This window comes from Meles meles, chromosome 3, assembly GCF_922984935.1.
Source record: "Meles meles chromosome 3, mMelMel3.1 paternal haplotype, whole genome shotgun sequence".
Lineage (NCBI taxonomy): Eukaryota > Metazoa > Chordata > Mammalia > Carnivora > Mustelidae > Meles > Meles meles.
Window position 1 is genome coordinate 126033328 of NC_060068.1, and position 23866 is coordinate 126057193.

General features: G+C 42.7%; 1 protein-coding gene across 3 annotated transcripts in view; it reads right to left on the bottom strand.

The window, feature by feature from the left end:
• The window catches only part of TENM2 (teneurin transmembrane protein 2), a 1229820-nt gene that overhangs the window by 421704 nt on the left and 784250 nt on the right, over nucleotides 1-23866 (bottom strand). The window lies entirely within an intron of this gene.

Consider the following 23866-nt stretch of genomic DNA (forward strand, 5'->3'; position numbering starts at 1 on the left):
CCTCCTCTGTAGGAATGGTAAGAAGGTTAGGCATTTCCCCTGGTGTCTAGCTAGAAAGTCCCTGCTTGGCAGGCAGAGGTGACTTCACTTTGCAAAAGCCCCAGGCACTGCTTAATGAAACAACCTTTGGCAGGACCTCACAGTTAAGTCAGTTTATCTAGGCAAGAAGTCAGCTTGGGCAAAGTCAGTTGTCCCATCCAGGAACACAAGGAGAAAAGAGCAACCTGCTTCTCTCCAAAGCCTCCCTTGAATGTGCATTGCTGTGTTTGCCAAGTTTTTATTTTTTTAAGTGACTGTCATATCTAATGACTTAGTCCATTCCCATTCAGACACCTTGGATGGCAAATTGGTGTCTGAGATGGAAACTATGGTAGAACACAATGTAGGTCAGTAGAATAGAGCCCAAAGTGGTTGCCAACCCACTTTTTTTTTTTTTAAAGATTTATTTATTTATTTATTTACTTGACAGACAGAGATCACAAGTAGGCAGAGCAGCAAGCAGAGAGAGAAGGGGAAGCAGGCTCCCTGCTGAGCAGAGAGCCCAGTGTGGGGCTCCATTCCAGGATCTTGGGATCATGACCTGAGCCAAAGGCAGAGGCTTTAACCCACTGAGCCACCCAGGCGCCCCAAGCCCACTCTTTGATACATACCATCGCAAAGCAATGGGGAATTTGCTGTGGTGTGTGAAGAAGCAGAACATCCCTTGACAATAAACAGATGAGAGGTAGCATGATACACACACACACACACACACACAGAGTCACACACCACACAGTCATACAACCCAGGTGTCCAAAGATCTGATGCATGGAAAAGCAAATACAAGTTGCCCTGTCAGATGATTTCAAAGTTGTAGTATTGGCTCCCCATACCCAAAACACTGGGTTGTCCAGTCCACTGACCCTTCAGGAGGCGTTGGCCACATGAGCGCACAACTATGCTCTCAACTTCAGGTGGTTCCTCTTATTCTTGCCACTAAGGAGTCTAATACCCATTGTAATTTTTTTCCTGGAAAGGACTCAGAAGCAACTAACTAGAGTGACAATGGGGATGGATTCCTTAGGGGGAAGGTTATTCCGGAATATCATTTATTCCTCCAACAACTAAGCCATAATCAACTTAGAGGCTGACTGAAGACTAGAAGTCTTAGCGAGGGGCCCCTGGGGACCCTCTTTTTACCCTGCAGAACTACAAGGTGGGAAAGGCCTTAGGTTCTGTCCATCATCTCCTCACCTGTGACTTTGGACAAACTGTTCATACTTCCTGAACCTCCATTTTCTTATCTGTAAACTATGCGTAATGAAACTCACTTCTAGAATTTTGAGGACTCAGTCAGAAATAAAAGGTATTTAACTCAGTGCCTGACATCTTGTGAGCTCATAATAAACCTTGGTTATTTTGAATTTTCAAAAGATTATCAATCAAAAGGCACAAAGCTTACATTGGTTGGTTCACAGATGCCTGAGCCCCACCTCTAAGTGCTCCCTGAGCACGCAGATCATTACTAACAATCTGTGTGCAAAATGCTGCAGTTATCGTTATTATTTACCTTCGATAAACTTGTTTACAGTAGTTGCCTCATGACAGAGGTCAATAAAAACTCAAGTATAAAAACAGAGTGTTAAGGGGGAATTTGTTTTTTTAAAGGGAATTCCAACATTTTAATAAAAAGCAACTGAGCACAGTAAGGGGCACCGGGGTGGCTCAGTGGATTAAAGCCTCTGCCTTTGGCTCAGGTCATGATTCCAGGGTTCTGGGATCAAGCCCCACATCAGGCTCTCTGCTCAATGGGGAGCCTGCTTCCCCTCTCTCTCTGCCTGCCTCTCTGCCTACTTGTGATCTCTGTCTGTCAAATAAATAAATAAAATCTTAAAAAAAAAAAAAGCAACTGAACACCTTTCTGCTGATTAAACCATAAATTAAACCTATTTCAGAATTTTGATAGCCAGAAAGGGCTTGCTCTACTTGAGCTGGGGTGGGGTGGGATGCTGGGGAAGGGGCTTGAAGTCCCATCCTCTAGAATCCCCCATCTACTTAACTACACTTCCCCTTCCCCAAGCTATAAGCAACAGAAGTTGAGAGCCTCAATCTAATAGAAAACTCACATCTTAATGAAAAAGGACAAGGGGGACTAGAGAGACGAAGGGACTCACTCTATTTCACGTCATCCAGAATAACTTTGCTGGAATACTGAGGTCTGACTACCTTTCAAATGCTCCTTCATCACCACACAAGGTGGAACTCATAGCTAGTTTCTTTGTCACCTTCCAATCCAGTCTCTTTGCTTTAATAAAGTGCTTATGGGACCAATACCTCATGATGAGCTTAGTGGGTTTTTTTGTTTTGTTTTTTTTTTGTTTTTGTTTTTCCAGAAAGGGATTATTTTAAATTTTGATTTTAAGTTTTTCAATAAATGAGGTTCTCCAGTTTTTGCTAAGCCATTCTACCATCTATGGGTTTTGCTAGAAGTTTCTAAATCTTTCAAATGAGAAAACTGTACTGCAAACTTCATAATTTATAAAGGCTGCATATGTTATTAATATCTTTGAAAAATACAGAGTTTTGCCCACAAATCTCTTCTCTAATGATATAGTTAGCAAATAACTACGTCTTAGTTCTATATAAACAATCACAACACTACACTGTCTTGAACACGCAGTTATTTTTAAGTACAAATCACTTCTTCTTGCTTACGTAAACAAGGCCTCCCCAAATGATAAGTCTTCAAAATAAATAGGGTCTACCACTTTTCACAGCTGAGGAATGCCCACACACATTGTGACAACATCGGACGGACAGTTGGACATCGTATGGACATCATGGCCCTTTCTCAGAGTTTCAAGCAACACCACCTTTTTCTTTCTTTCTTTCTTTCTTTTTTTTTTTTTGTCAAACCACTTGAACAAAAAGGCAGTATGTTGCATCATTTGCTGAAGCTCTTTCTCCAGTTGAAACATGAATTATGAGTCCTTCTAAAACACATCAGCCAAATCAAGTTGTAACATGGCCTGGCTTTATTCACTGCACAGATCACCACAGCTAATCGCTTTCTGATGCAAGTCATGCTTTTGCTTCATTAAGTTAACGTTTCCCTTATTTTTCCCCATCCATGTTATGTACCAAATTAGCCAGCATTGAGTGGAAAATTTCCTCTCCTACCAGGTATACTTCATCCCACGGGAATTCTGACTTTATCGGGCCCTTTGTACTTTTATAATAGGGGAGGTTAGAATGCTAGTCTTAGGACACAGGCTTTTCTCTGTTTCTGTAAATAATATGAAGGCACTCTTGGTGGTCTTTAAATTCTGTTTTTATTTCTTTTCCCCTCTGTGGAAGCTCAAACCCAATACCTAATGATGAATATCCCTAAATACGTGCTGTTCAGCCTACCTAAGAGGCCTAAGTGAGTCTTGTTGGCAGAATTGAGAAACTATCATTGCGTCCAGAACAATACAAGGAATTGCCTGGGGCACTGACTTCCTGTTTCCATAGAACAGACCAATTGTTTAAGGCTATCTTCAGATTGGTTGTGTAAGAAGTTAAAGTGGCAGAGAAGATTCAGAAACTATATGATCCCCATCTGAGTAACTTCCTTAAATGAAGCAAAAAGGAAGCAGTCATCGTATTCTTTGAGGTTACAGTTAAGCTCTTTAGGGAGAGGACTCATAACGTTTTGCTGTGTACAGAGGCTGAATGTGAAAGTTGGTCAATCCCACAACATTCCAAGTCTATGCATCGGCAAGAAGGCAAAAATCTTCCGGTATAGCGCGCAAACAGGGAGAACTGGGATGGGATAAAATGTGGGCCCTTTCCCTTGAGTCATGCCCTCTTCCCTGTTCTGGAAGGAGAACCCCTGTATAACCTTTCCTGGGATCATTTATGATGGTGTGGCTCTGTTGTCTTTTTCCAGATGGAACCATCTGTGAAGGCAAGGTTTCCCTAGTGTTTTAGCAACCACTGTCCAACCCAACTCTCTCTTCCGAGCACTGCATGTTCAAAAGCAAAACTAAAATAAATTGCTTTTACCCTAGTGTAGATTCATAGTGTTTTAATGGGACTAACAAGGTCATTTAGTCCAAAACCTTTATAATATAGGTTAGAAAAAAGATGAAGGAGAATACGTATTTTCTTCATGTCATTAGGACTATACCACAGACACTGTGTTGTTAGGACTATGGATCTGGAAAGACAACGTTGGCACATATATTCCTTTTTTTTTAAATATGGATTTATTATTTTCTCTTCCTTCTTTTTCTCCTACACCACCCCCCCCCACCCCACTCTCCCACCCTTTGCCATACCCGAAAAAAGATCATGGTCAATGTTTTCTTATTCTGTGATTTCCTGTTGCCAGGGATGAAGTTTAAATCTGGACACTATTCTAAAGAAGACTTTGTAGGATTTTCAAATACCCATTGTGAACAGCACCAACAGCTCCATGAACATTCATTCCCCCAAAGTGTTCACAGCTGGACAGTGGCCTCTTATTTGGACTTGTGAATGCAATCCAACCTCTTCGTCAGACAGAACTGGATTTGGATCTCCTTGCTGTTGTATGTCACTAACTTTAGTTCTCCCATAAATACACCAGGAAGAATAATGGTACCTGATTCCCCTAGCTCTTCGGAAGGTTAATGTGCCATGGCTGGCTGATACTAAAGACTCAGTGGCTAGGCACTGCTCTCGTCATTTTTCTAGCATGGGCTCAGACACATCCTGATAGAGTTACGAATTCTCTTCTTGCACCTGGGAACCCAGGGCAGAGCCCACCCATTTGGAGGACTCCCTCTCTGAATGGCCTGTCTCTTGAGGGACCTGTAATATCCTGTCTTACATCATTTCATCATGAGGGTTGATAGGACACATTTGATGGAGGCACCATGCGCGCGCAATTTTCTGCTTAAAACCGCAAGGAAAACAGGACTTCTGATAAAGGGAATTGCGACTCAAATCCTAGTGAGCCACAGGGAGTCAGTTATAGTCTGTTTCAGCCTGGGGATGTAGGCTCATCGATCCACGCTCATCACCACTGGCCAGGGAAGGGCAGCACTGGCCCTGACTCTCCCATTAATTAGATAGGTGGGGAGTTTCCCTAGATCAGCATTTCCCAAGTGTGAGTCATTTTCCTATTTCCTTCCAGACTCGCGCTCCCTCCAGTCCTTCCCTGAAAGGACGGCAGCCACCATTCCATCTGACCCTCAGCTCTCTATTCATTTAGTAAGTCCGTTTGAAGAAAAATACTGTTTCCAACTTTACCTCATCCTAGCTAATAATATCTATGAAATTGCAGCTTAGAAGTGCTAGCTATCTATAACCACAACTGTGTGTGTGTGCGTATCCATACGCGCACACACAATTTCTAATATGTAATACGATTAATAGATCAATATCCCATTTTCAAAGAGGTGCCCCTTCAGGATGTCTTGCATATTTGTACCACCCTTACCGGTCCCCACATGACACTCAAACATGTGTTTGGAAATAATGTCTGAGATGAAATGTTATTCTTTTCCTTTTGAACCAGCCGAGTGTCTGTTTTGTGCTCTTTTCTCTTCAGAATCAGTGCCTCAGAGTGAAATGTCACCAGGAAAAGAAATGCTCTAAAAATGAAGTTTGATTATGTCCTATAGCACAGATAGAAAACTCAGAGAAGAGCCCACATGCTACTTTTCATCCTGGGAACTGATGCTTGAATGTGTTAAAATGCTATTTGTTTTCCGACAGGCTGCTTGGGCTTGGCACCATGTAAATCCAAAGTGTTTGTGGAGGTTCCCTTGGGGACAAAGGGAAAATCATCTGTATAGATCAAATGTGTATTAGCTGCATTAGCAATTGGTCCCTGGAGACCCGATAAAGACCTTTTTAGACAGATTTCACTGCAGAGTTTTTTAAGAGCTTTCACTGAACTAGCCTTGGGTATCGTGGGTTTGGGGCTTCCTTCCCATCCTCAGTGTCAGAAGAGAAAGATGGAGAATAAGAAGCGGAGCTGAGAAGCGCTTCCTTCATTGTGGGCGAACCTCACTACCACAGCCGCGCTCCCTTCCCCCATCAATATTTCGTGGTCTCGGCGTCCTAAGAAAATGTATCTGTAGCCTTCTTTCATTGTAATGTGTAGCATGGTGGAAATATTATCACAGCACAGGTTCAAGAATTTAAAAATTCATCACCTTCTCAATTTAGAAAGCTGATATGTGGTTAGAACTTAGGACGGCTCTACAGGCCTGAAATGACCAAGGGGGCCAGAGCCCTGCTCCTGAGAAATCTATTGGGGTGGGAGGGCCGGCAGACAGAGGAGGGGGTGGCTTCCATTGCTGCTGCTCAGGCTGCAACTCAGCCAGAGAGGTAGAGGCTGACAATCCACTGAAGGTTCATCTTGTACCATGGCACTATTTGGAAGAGTAGTGAGGGAAAATGCTGCCCCAGTTGTAAGCTCAGCAGCAAAATGCAAGTTTGGAACAGGTGGGTGTTCTCCCTGCTCTTTGACCACCCTTTCCCCTGCAGCACAGTGCTTCCCCGGGCTTTGCTCAGTTGCGCACGTGTGTTTGCACGGCCTATTACCGTACAACTGGTCACCTCTCTAGTAAAGCACCTCTCAGAAACCTGGACAATTACATAATATTCCTCCATCCACTGAAGCCCTTCCAAGTCATTCAGCTAGGTTGGTTGGACTCCTTTCCTTCCATGACAGGACATATTTCAGAGACTTACATTGTCTTACAACTTCAGCCTCATTCCCACTAACTGGGATGCACACTGTATTCTCCAGGATACAGTGTCCAGCCCCTGCTCATGAAAAAATGGGAGCCACTAGCCATAGCAAGGGTGGCAAGGAAACTCGCCTGCTTTCCAGGACAGGAAGCAAACTTTGTAATTCCAGCACCTGGTTTATAGAAACACAAAGGAGAGTTTAACCTGCAGCAAAAAAGTTAGGGAAGAAATGAGTGTCACTTTCTAAACTGACACATATTAGCTCATCATCTCATCCCTGACGGCCTGCCTTTCTTGCAGTGGTAAGTCTTGGGGACATCATCACCAGTCTGTGCGCCCACCTAGACACCTCAGTGTGGTTCACACATTACGGCTGCCTCTCTGTCCCCACCCCCACCACCCCACCACCACCTTTGTCCTTTGCCCTGTCTGTCAGTCATGCTACTGGCCATCAAAGATAGACATCTCTCAGCATAATGGTTTTCCTTGACCTATAAGTATGAGATACCGATGGCCTCATACACAGCCCAGTGGAAAGGCAGGTAGGAGTTAATGTGATTTCCAGCCAACTGTCGAAGGGGTGTCATTCCCACAGATAGTCAGTCAGTGGTATACACTCAGGTTGCTGCTTGAAGAAGGTGGTGCTTTCTAAGAATCAGATTTGATACAGAAGTATTATGTTTCCATGGGCAGGATTCACCAATAAATAAAGATCTTGATTCCTTTCATTTTTAATCAACAAATGGAATGTCCGGGTGCCTGATCCCTGAGAGCTCCACACAAGTGCCTCAGGCAGGGGAAGAGGGTCAAGGGACAGCCCCAGAGCCAACCTGCATTGTTCTTACTTCAAGAGGGACAGGAGCGATTCTGGATCTTAGGGTGATTTTCTAATACAGAAATCTGAACATCATCTGTACTTACAAATTCTCTACTGGTTCCATCATTTCTAGGACAAAGCCTTCATTCTGTTCTAGTGATTATTAGAACTAGATAATAATCAGTTCTTATCTTCAGTATCTTCAGCTCTTTCCCCACCACCTGCCTCTCATTTCATGCTGCAGGAGGAATACCCTAATTCTTGGATGATATCTTATGGTGCATACTTCAGGCCTTTTCTCTATTTAGCAAGGGTTTTCTTTCATTCCTGTATTTCTACAGGATAGCGTATAATTCCTATACTTCCTTCAAAACCGATTCAGACACCATCTTTCAGGGGATTTCCATGTCCTTTGTGCTCCAGGCCTCATAGTCTAACCTTTACATTTAACGAGTTGTCCCCTGTAAAGCACTTAGAACCATGAATGGCACACAGTAGGTGCTCAATTTTAAAAAGTTATTAGTATTGCTCTATTGTTATATTTACTGTCATATATTCCTAGTATTTGCTCACCGTCCCCCGCAGCTGTGATGCTCCTGCCAATGACTCTGTTGAACCATTAGTGTCAAGCTAATGTCTGGCACATAGCACGTCTCAGATAGGATGTGCTGAGCTAAAATGGATTAAAGTAGTTTGAGAATCCCATGAGGTGCTTGGTTCCTTATTGCAGTGAGCCTTTATGCAAAAATTTGTGGTCAGGCTCTTCTCAATTTTGTTTGCAGAAGAATAGGTCTTATGCTTTCCTTTAATTCTGTTTGGGCACTACTACTGTCCAGTTGTATTACCTACTGGGCCAGTACCCAGAAGCCACATGTCTTTAGAGCAAAAGCAGCAGATGCCAGATAAGAGCTTGCTCTCCCCCTTCTAGTCCTCTAATCAAGCTATGTGTTACCCTGCCTTTCTTTAATTTGATTTGAGAAGAGCCTTATAGCACAGTAGAAGCAAAGAATGAAGCTATTTCTTCAAGGAGCCGCTCACTTAAATGGCAATTTTTTGTTGTCCATCACAGCAAGTGAGGCCCCTGGCTGCAGCCAATTGTTGCACTTGGATCCAAGCATGAAATTGGAAGATTTTTATTTTTTAAATTTTTTTATAGGCACAAGTCAGCCCTTCCTGATTTAATTAGAATGTTGTTTTGTTTTGTTTTGTTTTTTGTCTATCTTCCTGACCTTCCACTTGATTACGTAGTGAAGTCTTCGTGGAGAGCAATAATCCTGTAAGCTTGACATCAACCCTCACAGCTATGAAAATGACAAAGCTGTCAAAATCTCAGCCGTACAACTTCAGACGGGGTCAGCTCGGAAATGTAATGGTTGGGAAGCTCAAGGACCAGGGTCCGTTAAGAGAAAAGAGAAAAAAAAAAAAATGAAGAGTCAAATAAAAGGTCCCAAACAATGACAATGGGAAGCTTTAAATTTCAGATTCTGCAGGAAAATTTTGCTTTTCTGTGTGTGCCATTAACATAGCGATTTAGTAATTTCGGTGGGAGATGCCATCTCCTTGGAGTCAGAGAAAATGAGAAAGTCTTTTTTTTCTCCCACAGTATGCAAACAGAAGCTTAGAAACATGTTTGCATTTGGATTCGATGATCTAAACCAACAAAGTTCAGCCTTTTCACTAGGAGCTGTGAGCTGTTTGACAAGACCTACTTTTTATCAGGCAGGTTCAAAGTCTACACACTGCAGAGGCTTCTTTAATAAGAGGGGCTAATAAGATTATTTCCTTAAAGATCTAACTTTGGCACCCATCCTCCTACCATACAGTAGAGTAGAGTCATTCTCTGAATTGCTTACCTTCAAAAGAAAAGCTCTGTTGGCTGGAGCTGGGCCCCAGCATGGCGTACCAAGTTGTTATTAGTAGGATTCTCATTTGGAATTGAAGTGGCTATTATTTTTGTCTTGTGCTCTTTTTTCTGTGACTTTTTTCTCCCACAATATTTTTCCATCATCAAAAAATTAACTTCCCAAACTAAATACAAATATTTCATTTCAACAGGTTGAGTCAGAATCGCTGATTATTCACCTGTCCCCAAATCACTCCAAACACCTTGCCTTTCCTCGGGGACATGCTTAGTCAGCTACATAAGAAAAGAAATGTATAAATGCAGGCGCATTCCTAGGCAAGCAGGCTTTAAGGTAAAGATTAAGAAATGGACATATCTGTATTAAATATGTATATATATTTAATTATATATTACATTTATCATATATATAAATATGTATATATATAATATACATAATTACATCTATCTATCTATCTATCTATGTATATGTAAAAGCAAAGGGCTCTTTCAAAAAAAACTTTCCAAGCCTGTATTTTGACCCATTTGGGATCACAACATAAGATCTTCTGTTGAATGGGGAGGTTTGAGAGAGAAAGATCATGTGACCATCAAATTGAATTCCCTCTGACTTCCTGCCTCCTGCCTTCCTGTATCATGGCTTATGTGATCTGCTGAAATAATGAGACATTTTCACTCTTCCATCCATGCGTGGGATGATGTACAGCCATTTAAAACTGGCCGTCTTTAAAGTGCTGCTTGTGGAAATCCTCAAGGATTTATATATATATAATATATATATATTCCAGTATATAGCTCTGTGTCTCAATGCCTGAACTCCAGGAGGATACTGCATCTCACCAACTCCAGGATGTACATTTCCTTGTTCATTTTAACATTTATGAAATAGGAATTCCTCTTGGAACTGATGGCATGTTAGAGTGTCTTTGGCAAAGGTTTTTCCTCTCTTATTCATACATAAAGTAACAGTGAGTTATTTTGCAAGTGAATGCATTTTAGGATTGATGAAATATTGTCATTGATACTTAATACATCTTGCTTAGAGAAGTCACTGAAAGGAGCACCCCCTGTTGGGACTCAATACTTAAGGGAACAAATATATTTAACAACAAAGAAAACGTCAAACCTTTGCATCACTGACTGAGAATTAAAAACAAAACAAAACAGAACAAAAAAAAAACCTTATGTAGACATGTTAAAAAACCAAACCAAACAACACCACAAAACAATAGCATCTAAAAAGCAGGAGGAAAAAAAAAGAAGAAGACTAGGGGACTCTCTCTGACCAAAAATGTGACAGTGGAAGGAAAAGAAGTGACATTTGTTATACCAGCCACTTCCTCTATTTCTTTCAGACATTCCCTGGAGCAGAGGTTCCTCACAGATGGGGAAACCGAACCATACAGAGGCTAAGACACCTGCTTGAGAACCAACACTTAATGAACGTAAAGCTAGACTTGAACCCAGACCTGGCCAACCCGGGTCTTGCCCTACAAGCTGCTGACTCTCAGAAGCAGTTCTTCTGACTGGTGATGGGGCCATACCCGTAGCTAGTGTTCAGAAGTAGAGTTTGTGCTGTTTTAAAACTCTGGGACAGTAATTTCCAAAGTGCTGCTTGTGGAAATCCTCAAGGATCCTTACAAAAACAGAGATCACTGGATCCCTTTTCCAGCCATTGTGATTTCACTAGTGTTAGGGGTGACCCGGGCATTAGAATTTTTAAAAGCTCCCCCAGAAGATTCCAACATATGACAAGCTTGGGAACCACAGCACTAGGGTATTTTCATATTGCTCTAGGGAAATGAGACAGACAACTCATTCCTGGTGGGAGACTGCATGAGCAATCACTACAGAGCCTCCTCAGCAACGCGTTACTAGTCAGCCTCTTTCTTAAGTCCCACCTGTTATATTTTAAGAGGCTCTGTCTCTTTAAAAAACTACATTTACTAAGTCACCTTCACTTCATTTTCCCATGGACTTGCTAATAACTTCCAGTTAAATCAAAATAAAAGGAACTGGGTGTTTTATTTACTGTGTGGAGTCCTTTTATAACTGAACACAGACTTTCATCCTTTCATTTACTATTGAAAAGAGCTTGATCAATGCCCAACATTCTTGGAGGACCAACACTCCTCCTCCCTCCTTTACCTAGTGGGCCTGCTGAACAGTCCTGCCCCCAGGTCAAGCCAGGTGGCATATTTCCTCTCCATGCCAGAATGATTGGTTTAGGGATGGACCCAGGACGACACTGGAGGCCAGGACTGTTTTTTGGAAAAGTTGGGGAATTGTGTAGTACAAAAAGAAGTCTGTCCGGCCTTTGCCCTGGATCCAGAGGGGTAATCTCTAAGTCCTGGGAATGCCCTGCCTCATTAACATCTCTGTTCACCTGGCAGCATTGGGCTATAATGGATAGTCTAAAAACGTGACTTATGGTGGAAGCTCTGAACTGTGTGGATCAGGTTGACCTCTGGAGAGACTAGATACTAAAGATCAGCTACATGGATGGTCAACTGTGTCTCTGTGACTGAATCCCAGTAAAAACTCTGGACACCAGGGCTTGGGAGAGGTTTTCCTGGCTGGCACGCTAGTGTATTGTCTCATGCTGTGTGTATTGTCACACACCGTTGCTATGAAAAGTCAGTTCTGTCCACGATGGTATTCAAGGAGCACAACTAGACACTCTGCTACTTGAATTTTTCTAGACTCTGTTCCATGAGTCTCTTCCCATAACTCTAGTCTGTATCCTTCCACTGTAATAAACCATCACTACCAGTTTAGTAGCTTTCAGTGAGTTCTGTGAGTCCTTCTGGCAAATTATCAAAACTGACGGTGATCTTGGGGTCCCTTGAACTTGGCAATGGGTGTCAGAAGTGCGGGCGGTCTCATGGACTTCGCTGATTCTGCAGGAAGTGAATCTTCTTTTCCATGGGAAATTGATCTTCAGACCATATAAGCTGGAGTTGATAGGGTCGATCTTGATCACCACAGAAAAAGCCCACAGGAAAAAGAAGCGCCCTGGGATATGGTGTGAGCCTCAGAAATCCAACTCTCCCAGAGCTACCCCTGGACTTAAGTTTCAGCTCTATGAACAAAATACTTCTTTTTGTCTCAAACTCAGTCTTAGTGAAGAGGCTCACATGTGTCATTTACTACTCTACTCCATTGGGTTCTCATAAAGGATCCACTGAAGAGTGTGGTACATGAAGAGCTTAGTGTAACACCTGCAACGTAGCACTTCGAAAAACGCTAGCCCGTTCATAATGATCATTACTGCCATTTTTATTTTAACTATTTTCCTATCTAAAAACAATTTTAGGAGCTCAAGGAGACTGAAGTTAGGCAGTGAGTGTGCTGGCTGTGAGTGGGTCCTACCTGTCCTGCCAGCCCTCTCACAGCCTGAACAGGCCTCCTCCCGCTCACTCAATTGCCTGCACCTGCCCTTCTTAACACCAGAGTTTCAGATACATTTGGGAGCACACTTAGGACTGTCTGTGATAAAATATGCATATTTCCTGAAACCCAAAGTATTCTCACTGAATGTAATAAGTGGAAAGTTATTTTACAGGAAATGAAAATCTAAGATTAATACTCTCTGATGCCATCTAGTCCCCTCAGGACAATTATTCATTGTACTACAGCAAAATAAACTTGCAAAATGTGGGAATTGGTTTTCTCCTTGGGTTTCTAGGAGAAATGAACCCGTGAAAGTACTCATGTTGGTTCCTGGATGCTACCCCCAACACCTCACCTCACTAAAAAGGCATCAGGCTTCTCAGAACACAAGACTTCAAGAGGATTCATGGCCATCTCCCTAGAGCTGGGCAAAGGCATAGGAGAAGACAGAGATTCAAAGCTAATCAATCAATAAATTGTTATTGATTGCTCTTTACTAGCATTGTGGGAGATAAGTCGCATCATCGCTGACCTCAAGAAACTTATAGCACTCATCCATTCCCTCCTTTGGTCAACAAATAGCTACTGAACTTTATTCCAAGCACCCAGCCAGATATTAGGAAATAAAATGCCCTTACAGAGCTACAGTTTTAAAGACCAGCAAATCCCAAATATGGTCTATTCCAAGAATCCTAGGAAAGCCTTATAAAAATACAAGTATCTGAGCCTTTGGTCAAGATGACTGTATCAAAGACTTCTCAGGAGACAAGAAACCTATTTTAATAAGTGGCTTTCATGACTGTTGTGCTTAACCAAATTTGAGAGAACCACAGGGATAGATGATAAAACACACATGCATGAAAACAATCTAATACAAGGCAGTGTTTATCTGCTAGGTGGCAAACAAGTGAGACACTGAGGAGTTAGCTGAAGGAGAGATCACAACAATGTCCCTCTTACACCTTCAAAGTTGGCATATGATAATGACCTACTCCGAGTTTATTCAAGCCACCAAATCATGATGCTTCCCCAAACATTACCACAGATTGGTGAAGTTCATTCCCAGATGGAGAATCACCAAAGGTGAGTCAAGCAGCAGCTTGTCCAAACACAGACTCATCCTCTCACTCAGCCTCACACAGTGCATAGTTCAAAAGACAACGTCTCAGAAATTCCAAGGCCCTAAGCATTCTTGCCTGAAATCATTCCTTAATTCCCATAATTTGGGGGTGGTTAAGTATGATGTTAGCTTACTTTTCCCCTAGAGCCATATGTTTTGAATTTTTCTTTTCCTGGCAATAGAAGCAGAGCTCCAACAATGAGACTATCCCTTGATTCACTTGTTCAGAGATGGGATAAAGTGCAACTTTTAAAGAGGTGGGGAGCAGAAACTGAGAGAGACTTGGGTCTGATTTCTGGCTTGGCCACTTACTGTGGAATGACTTCAAAAAATGCATATCATTTCTCTGAACCTCAGTTTCCCTAATCTTTTTAAAGGGAGAAAGCCCAGGGTGAGAATTAAATGAAAAAATGCATTTAAGAAAACAGCCTAGAATATGGTCAACAAGGAGCTGAGATTATCAGTACTGTTCCAGTTACCTGGCAACTCAAAGGCTTAATAACTTAAGACCCGTATAACCCAAGAAATAGGTTCTTCTTCCTGCTGCCAGTAACAAGCTCCATTTCATTAAGTCTTAGTGTGGAACATCAAGCTATGGTAAAAGGAACAGCTCTGCAAACCAGACTTCACAGCTCTAAAAGACCATTGTTTTCTCCCGTTTCTTTCTTCTCATGCCACAGAAATAATAATAGCATAATAGAAACTAAATCAATCAATCAATAAATAAATAAATCTAAATACATTTTTTAGAATAAGATATTACAAAACATGCTTCCTTGGTTTTCAAATAAAAGAATATTATCTATCAGCCCAGTTTTGGAAGAGGTTTTGTATGCTAATTAAAAATAAATTGGGCAGGCATGAAGGAAATTTCTGCTACAGTGGAAGTGCTTTAAAACTGGATTTGGGGGATGACTGCTTAACTGTATAAATTTACTAAAAAATCATTAAACTGTACATGTACAGTGGGTGAATTTTTTGGTATGTAAATCATACCTTCATAAAGAGAAATGGCAAGTAAAATTTTAAAAGTTAAAGAAGGAAGGAAGAAGAAACAGAAAAAGGAAAGATGAGGTTTAGTCTCTGAATCCTAAGTACTTATGCCTCTGTTCTGAATAATATTTCCACAAACCCCGAAGTATCAGATCTGTGTCTGAGTAATAAAAATTTGGATTTCCTTAGGAGCTCTACAGGTCTGGTGTGTCCTCCTTCATGGTCTGATATTAGCCCAGGAAGCAGAGCTGTTCCTGGAAATAAGGAAAAGTGGAAAGTGGAAAATCTACCATTGACTCGTTTCTGTCTCTATGAAAGGCTCTTCCTAGGTGACTCTGGCAAGATTCCTAACACTTTCTTTAAGCCTCGCATTCATCAAAATCTAGCAAATATTTATCTGTTGAAACACACAGAAAACCAGTAAGGCAAGGGAAGACAGAGCTGAAAATGCTTAGGAGGTCATTCCTCCCTGGAGGACCCCTGATGGGTAGAATTCTAGGTGCGAGACCACAATGCTAGGAGCAATAGGGCGTCCTCTAGTCTTTGATGACCACCTTAAAGAAATCTGACCCAGGAAGGCAGATTTGATCCTGATGGTCTAAGAGGGAGAAAATTTGTTAAGAACAAACTAGTGATTTGGGGCGATGACTGATTTGCTCCCTTTCATGTCTATGCTTGTGGCTCTTCCCAATGCCTCCTCTGTCAGGTACTTAGCTTTGTCTGTATTCAGGTCTCTGGTGGTACATGCCTGCAGTTGGTATTCATTTGATTTTTTTAATACACAGGGTTAATATGCCTTCCCAGGACTCATGCAAGTTAATACTTGGCATCCTAGGAAATAAGTGCTACTCTCATAGTGGAAAAAAAAAATAAATAAAGGTTGACAGGTGTGAACCCTGTTCACACATCATGAACTGCACTACAATACATCTACACTTGCACAAACCATCATGAGTGCTTGATCAACAAGAACCCATTTCAATGATCAGAAAATGCAATACAGAAGCCGACCATTACAAGTTTCAAACAATGTGCGCACTGCCCGTGACATAACTGGTTTAATTATCTCAAGCTGTAAGGAACTTGTGGGGCATGCCTCAACAAGTATTTTGAGATGCCCAAAGGGGAAAGTCTAAAGCTCAATTCGTTCTTAAGAAAACCACACATTTTAAGGAACTGGAAGGATACAGTGATTATAGTCAAAATAACTTGTTTTGCCAGCCTCAGCTCTCAGGTGGTTATTCCACATCATCATCTCATTTAACGATCCCAGTAACCCATAGAAAAATGTATTTTCATGGATGAGTCATGGAAGGTCAAGAAATGTTTTGGAAGAAATGCATTAAGTGTGAAGATATGATTAGTTTTGACTCACGCTCCTCATTGAGGTCTCCAGGGTCTTAAACAATGAAGGCTCTGACACTTTGTGGGGTTTTCCTCTCCAACTTAATTATTCTCACTCTTGCCCTATTTGTGAGCCCCCCCCCGCCCCCGCTAAGCTAGGTCAATCTACCCAAGCATCGTGTCCCTAGCAGTCTATGTAAACAATCTCAAATACAAGCCAAATTCATAATCATCTCTTAAGACACAACCCTACCCCACCCCTGGCCCCTACCACTTTATGATTCCAATCTGCCTTACTTCACTCTCCCTTTCGTGGATCTCTGGTTCTCTCTCCCTCAGTTTCAATACCAACTCTTCTTGGGTGTCCCCCCAACAAAGGATCTCATTGATCTGCCAGGTCTCAGCTCCCTTCTCTCTATCCCTTCACCTACTGTTCCTAGTTCTCCTAGTGCCACTCATTTTGCTCCACTGTATTTATCTGCATAGAAGACTGGCATTCCTCACGGTCCGCTCCATTGGGAAATGAAACAGATCTTCTATACTGTTGTACCTTCAAGGCATAACACCCTGCCAGGCACCTTCCAGGCACTAACTTATTGACTGAGAGATGAATAAACATCATCTTTTATTACGTAACAAGCCACCAAGAAACAAACAAAAACCCCAAAAACTCTTTCACAGTAGCTGCAATCATTTCTTTACAAAGTAAGGAAATTGCTAAAAATATTCTCAGTTCCTGTAGCATTTGGCCCACTGACTTGGGGAACAGAATATTTTTCCTCCAATGCAGGACTTTTAAAATGTAGAGGGGAAAAAAAAAGTGCTGTACTTAGCTTAAAATTCTTTATTTGAAACCTGATCATCTGGAATTAGAGCATTGTTTTTCCAGGCAGTGGTTTTGAGACACACAGAAGTAAGGTCTGGAATAAAGGAAGATCTAATAAACTCTAGAAATCAGCCTATTCATCTACTGGGACTACTGGATATAACTTTCACAGCGTCTTCTAAAATTAACTTGGTCCCTGAAGGAATTCGTTCACTAGGGGATCAAGAAGTCCCTGCAATGATTGAAAGGACCTCAAAGAGTGACTAGAGACGCAAATAGGGTGGGCATGTTATTTTCCAGTCAGCACTGCCTTGTGGAAAACACACGTAAAGATAGCAGCCCTTGGCAGAGCCCATGGGGCTGCCAACATTCCTGTGCTGATGCCCAACAGAACCGAAATTCAACGGAAATCAAGGAGCAGATTATGTGTGCTGCAAGACTTGAAAACTAACATGCAGCCCTAATGAGCGATTATAACTGCAGGCTCTGCTTGTTAACTGTTGAAAATATTTTCACAAGGCTCTGGGTATGGCAAGATAATGCTAGTTATGAAACGTCTATGCTGAAAGGAAACTCTGTATAAGCCAGGCTCGAGCAAGTCACCTGGATAATGTCAGTGATTAGAAATGAATCATCGCACGTTCTGGACTTGGGTGTTCCATGACAAACCCCACTGGTTTTCTCAGAGACCAGAAGGTAAACAGATTTGTCAGGCTCAGTGAGGAGAAAGGCTGTCAAGCTCCTATGAGAGGGATGTAGGGGAGGCAAAAACCTGACTCAACACTTGCTTCGAATGGGAACTGGCAAAGTTCTTATATGACATCAGTGGCGTTCCGTAAGAACAAGTTTTTAAGAGATTACTTTGGACACAGAAACACGTACCTGTTACGCAGAAAAAAGGGACCTCTGTGGATTGTCCAGTTGGATGTGTTACCCTTGTATGGGTAAATATAATCATCTCAACTTTCCAAAAACAGTCTTAGGGTCTTGAGGGGCCAAAGATATTGACGAGCTACTTAGGAGTTTGCTGGACACAGGCTGCGTAATTTGGACATTTATTATTTTTTATTTAGTATTAGAAGCAGTAATGTTGTCACTCCTCTTACAACGGTATGTCACTCCTCTCAACACTGGAAGGCTGTATGTTTACAAAATATAGTCACATGTGTTTTCTCACTGCGGTCTGCACATGACAGTGGGTTCCAACATTGACCAAATTCCATCTGTGGAAGTTCTAACTTGAGAGTGCTCATCTGTGATCTGGGATAGTTATTAAAATGCACATACGTCAGCCCTACTCCAGACCCACTGAAATACAGCTTCCAGGGGTGGGACCCAAGCATCTGAATTTTGGTAAAAAAATAAAACCAAAAAAACCAAAGAAGCCAAAATCTTCCAGAAGTTTGCTACCCAACACACCACGGTTATCACAGATGACAGTAATCTACAGACTACGACAGCCTATAGACTGGGGATGGAGGTAGCTGCTCCAGAGATCGTCTTTTTGATTCTGCCTTCAGGATCCTCAACTTGTTGCCCAACTGCTTCATTAGTGTTAAGGATGTGGCACAGTTTTTGACTTTCCCTCAGAATACACACGTGTAAGAAGGGATTTGCCTAAACGATACAGATCAGTTCACAGTGAGCTAGAGAAAGGCATGACTCAGGGCCTCCTGATCACCACTTTTGTCAAAAGGTAGTCCTTCCTGTATTCTCACAATCTTTGCCTTATTGTGTTCTCCCCTTTACTTATTTTTTCCTTGAGATCCACTTTTTTAGTAGATCTTAAATCTAATTTTTTCCCTACATGCATCGATTGAAAAAGAACATTTTTTTATCGCAAGAAATGTGAAACAAGCATCACCTGCCACGAGTAGAAAGTAAGGGTAAAAATAGATACAGAGAAAAGAAAGGAAGATGATAAGAACACTGCAGACATTCTCCTTGATTTAATCTGAAGGAGTACAACAGGGTTGAAAAGGGTTTATGTCCTTGCGTGATTCAACCATTTAAGGCACACCAAGTACATCCAACATCTCAAGGAATTCCCCCAATACTACCCTGAACCTGCCCAGAGGAATGCCGCCCACTCTTGTGCCGAGGGGAGGGGACAGGTGAGTGCCTCCTCAGGAGGTCTGGGTTATGAGCCATGGGGAAGGGGCTGTGGAGGACAGATGTATGGGGTCTGGGCTCTGGGAGTTGCTCATGGGGGCCTGTACATGGGACGCTTGTGCAGCCCCCATGGACTTCCCCAGTTTTGTCTAAGGCCACCCAGGCTCTGCCTATTCATAAGACTGCCAAAGCCTCCTCATTAGGTGTTCATGGATGACAGGTGGAGGTGGGGACAACTGGGAAGGAGAGAGAGAAACGTTCTTTTATTCCGGGTTTGAAGCTCATCAAGGGTAGGGTTCAGCATACTAAGTCCTTTTCTGACTGTAGAGATAAAAAGATAAAATAGCTCCCTCAACCACAGTGGAGTTTAGTGTGTCTTTGACAAGCAGCATAATTAAGATCTAGCATAAACACAGAGCCTCCGAGGACAGTAAAAGCTGACTAAATGGGAATTTGTTCTGTTTGGCTTTTCTTTCCTTTATTTAGTTTTGCTGTGGAAGTTTCACTTTGAAGCAGGGCCGGCCCCAGGCAGAAGTGCAGAGTCTGCGGATCCCCCGGAATACTCCTGGCCCTGCCCTGACTCCCTCCCTTTCTGGGCTCCCTTGTGACCTGGGTCAAGCTTCCAGCCCCACCCACCTGAGAGCTTCCCCCATGTGGGCAAAGCCTCTCCCTGGTCTGCAGTGGCCCTTGTCGGCTCCTTTTGTAAGAGGACACATTCGGTGCCTGGTTCTGTACTACCTGGTTTGAAGCTCTCGTCCTGTTTCCTCTTTCAGAATATGAGGACAGTGCCCTAAACCACCGGAACATTCACTCTGTGCCACACAGATTGGTGCTGGGAGCAGGTGGCTAGCAGTGGTTTCTTTGTTGTTAACAAGGGGCTTTTCAAAGGAGGGACCCTCTTACCATCTGTAAGTTACGGAAAGCTGAGGAAGATGGGGCCTGTAGCAACAGGTCTTGAGAGAGGTGACGGAGGAGATAGCATCTATGAGGGGTGGTAGTGGTGAGGCTGGAGTTAGCCTGCCTGCCTTCAAATCCTAGCACTCCTCTTTTCCAGCTCAATAAACTCAGGCATTTATTTATTTATTTAAGATTTAATTTATTTATTTGACAGAGAGAGATCACAAGCAGGCAGAGAGGCAGGCAGAGAGAGGGGGAAGCAGCCTTCCCACCGAGCAGAGAGCCCGTTGTGGGGCTCGAGCCCCAGGACCCTGAGATCATGACCTGAGCCGAAGGCAGAGGCCTAACCCACTGAGCCACCCAGGCACCCCTAAACTCAGGCATTTAATTGAATCTCACTATCAGTCTTCTCATCAGTAAATAGGGCTGTCAGGAGGAAATAAATCATCGAACGACTTTACACAGTCCCTTTGGGGCACCTGGGTGGCTCAGCTGGTTAAGCAACTGCTTTTGGCTCAGGTCTTGATCCTGGAGTCCCAGGAGCAAGTCCCTCATTGGGCTCCCTGCTCAGTGGGGAGTCTGCTTCTCCCTCTGGCCGTCCCCGCTCGCATGCATGCTCTTTCGCTCTCCTTCTCTCTTTCTTTCTCTCAAATAAATAAAATCTTACCAAAAAAAAAAGACTATGCACAGTCCCTAGAATTTAATAAACATGAACTTTTACTGCTATTATCCATATGATCAAATATCTGTCTTATAAAAATGGTGTTAGAACCACCCATTGATCAGAATGTCCCCTAGCAAGGAAACCGCATTTGTGGAGTCAGAAACACGTTTCATTTCATGGCATCCATGTTTCCCCCTCAACTAATAGAGAAGATTTTCCCCCCTGTGGCTGTCAGTCAGCAGGAAGTTTCTTCTCCTTCCCTTTTCTGACACAGTACTCATTTTTGACACATGGCATCACTCTTCGTTTCCCAGACAGTGGCCAAAAGGCAGCGATCTTGAAGGCAATGATAGAATTAATTATAACATGCAAAACATACTCAACCTTCAGATCTGAAATGACAGGTAAATACCAATTTGAAAGGAATGTAGTCTCCTTCCTCAGAAAATGCTCATGTTAGAGGGGTTCCTATTTACCCACTGTTCTCTCATATCGTGAAGGAAATATGACGACTCACAATAAAGCCGCTGTAAGTCCCATTGCCAGAAATGTTTGCAGGTGCTATCCCAGGGAAAAATGAGCATCTATCCTCCCGTTTCAAATTAGTCCATAATGGATAATTTGATGCAGGCATTATTTCTAAACAATAAATTCCCTAAATGCTAATTTCTTCTATGAGCTGTTCAGCTAAAAGGGACAAATATTTCTGCTTATTAACGGGGATGCCATGTAGAACGGGTCCTAGTTAATGCAAGGAAACTTTAAGCAGGATGCCTTTAAGAAGAAGGAGGTCAGGATTCTAGCAGTCAAGTGACACCCCCCACATATCCATGTGTCTCACTAGAGGGTTCTAGGCTGAATTTGGCTCAAAAATCAGGAGGCTTGACAACACTGAGAATGTATTTCTGCATATCAACCATTGCTAAGTCCCACCATGGTAAATTGGTCAAATGCTTGTCAATGTCAGGCTAAGAGTAACAAGTAGAGATTTTCCCCCCGCCCCCACCTCATTAGCACCAGTAACAGAAGTTATAGAAATGTCCTATTTAATAGGACATTGTGACAAACCAAAGAGTGGATCCTCGTTTGCTTTCTGTAGGCAGTGGAATTTATATCTCCTATTGGCAAATACTGTCCTGATAGAATGAATGAGAAAAGAATGAGATTATGGGGCGCCTGGGTGGCTCAGTGGGTTAAGGCCTCTGCCTTTCGCTCGGGTCATGATCCCGGGGTCCTGGGATCAGGCCCCGCATCCGGCTCTCTGCTTGGCGGGGAGCCTGCTTCCTCCTCTCTCTCTCTCTGCCTGCCTCTCTCCCTGCTTGTGATCTCTGTCTGTCAAATAAATAGATAAAATCTTAAAAAAAAAAAAAAAAAAAAAAGAGAAAAGAATGAGATTAAAAAAAAAAAATTACTCTTGAGGAGGATGTGGCTGATGCATCAAGCTGCATCAGGACCTTGAAAGATGGCTAGAGAGGGTAATTTCAAAGATACCGCAGAAACACCTGAACTTGGACAACCCGTCTTAGTAGCAACTTCCAAAAGAGGAGCAACTTCCATGTTCTGGATGCTATTTGCAGGCCATAGAGAATGACTCGAGAAAGCATGGCATACCAAATCCTTGAGCTACTTCCAACTTAACGGGGGGAGAGAGACATGACTCAATTCTGCATGCAGGTGTATGTGGACGTGTATACACATGGACACACAGAGGCTGAATGAACTGCGAGTTATGCTTTTATACAAAAGGAGACGCTATAGGAATGTATAAATGGGAGAATTAGCTTAGGCCTCACCTGGGTATTGATAACTGAGATGAGATTTACAGGATGCGGGGATTAAGACAGAAGAGAAGGGCAAGGCAGAGTAAGCACTACCTACATGTTACAAAGGCTCTGCCGAAGAGGAAATCATAGTGTTTTCAAGCAGCAGGAAGTAAGCCAGTCTGGTTGGAAGCAGAGAAGAGGAGAGGGGATGGTGTGAGATAAAGCGGAGGGGCAGCCCCTGGGAGGATTTTGATCTATATCCAAAGAACAACGATGTAAAGTGTTTACAGAGGGGGAGGGGTATCCCATAAGATTCCAGTTGAACTTGTGAATACATGGGAATGGGGTGTAAAGTAGATGTGAATGGATGCGATTGAAGGCTATCATGCCTCTGGATGAGAAATGGTGGTGGTGTTGGTTGAGACAAAGCCAATGCTTATACAGTTGACCTTGTTTCTATTTTTTTTCTAGCTCCTAAAGGACACTCTTTCCTTTCTGTTACCTTCTCTAGCATCTGTAGCGTCTCCTCCTTCCTTTCTCCTTTCACAAAAAAAGTCTTCTGTCTTTAAGAGTAACAATCAACTAAGACAACAATGAAATGCTTTCTTCCTCCTACAGAGGCACCCATTATTTGACATCTTATTTCTCTCTCTCTGGAGAATAATCTCGTATAAAGGTGGAATGTGCATTTTGCAATTATTTCTTCTCTTCTCAAAGAGAAAAAATCTGGCTTTTGTCTTCACCACTTCAGTGACGCGGCTATCTTGATGGCCATTATTTGCCTCCCTAGGGACATCTGTATGGCTCCCATTCACTTGCTGGATTTTGATGCATTTAACTGTATTGTCCACATTCACCTTGAAATCCTCTCCTCCCTCAACTTCTGGAGCCATGCAGCCTCATTACTGTTCCCTTGGCTCCTGGAACTCCTTTTTCTGTTGCCATCAAGGCTCTTCCCCCACCCGTGTAACACCTCACTGTGAATTTCTGTCAAAGGACGTTCCATGGAGGACTGTTCTCAGGGTCAGTCCCCTGCACAATCGAACGCCAACTCCATGTGGGTTTCTCCCTCGACTTCGCTTCTCAAATCTACTCATAAGCCTCAATTCCCTTGAAAGATAGATGTGATTTTTTTTTTGCCACCATCTCTGCATTCTCAGAGTGTTAGGGGGGAAAACAAACATAAAATATTATCTTCCCCCGGAAAGGTTTCCTTCAAAAGAGCTTCTGACTTGTCCATCTGTACCAGGATGAAGATTCCCCAGCCCAACATTCCAGTCCCCACTGATACGGCACCAGCCTTCCTGTCCACCTCCACCTCCCCAAACCCCAGGTCAGCTTAATGTACTGCTTTACTCAATATCTCTC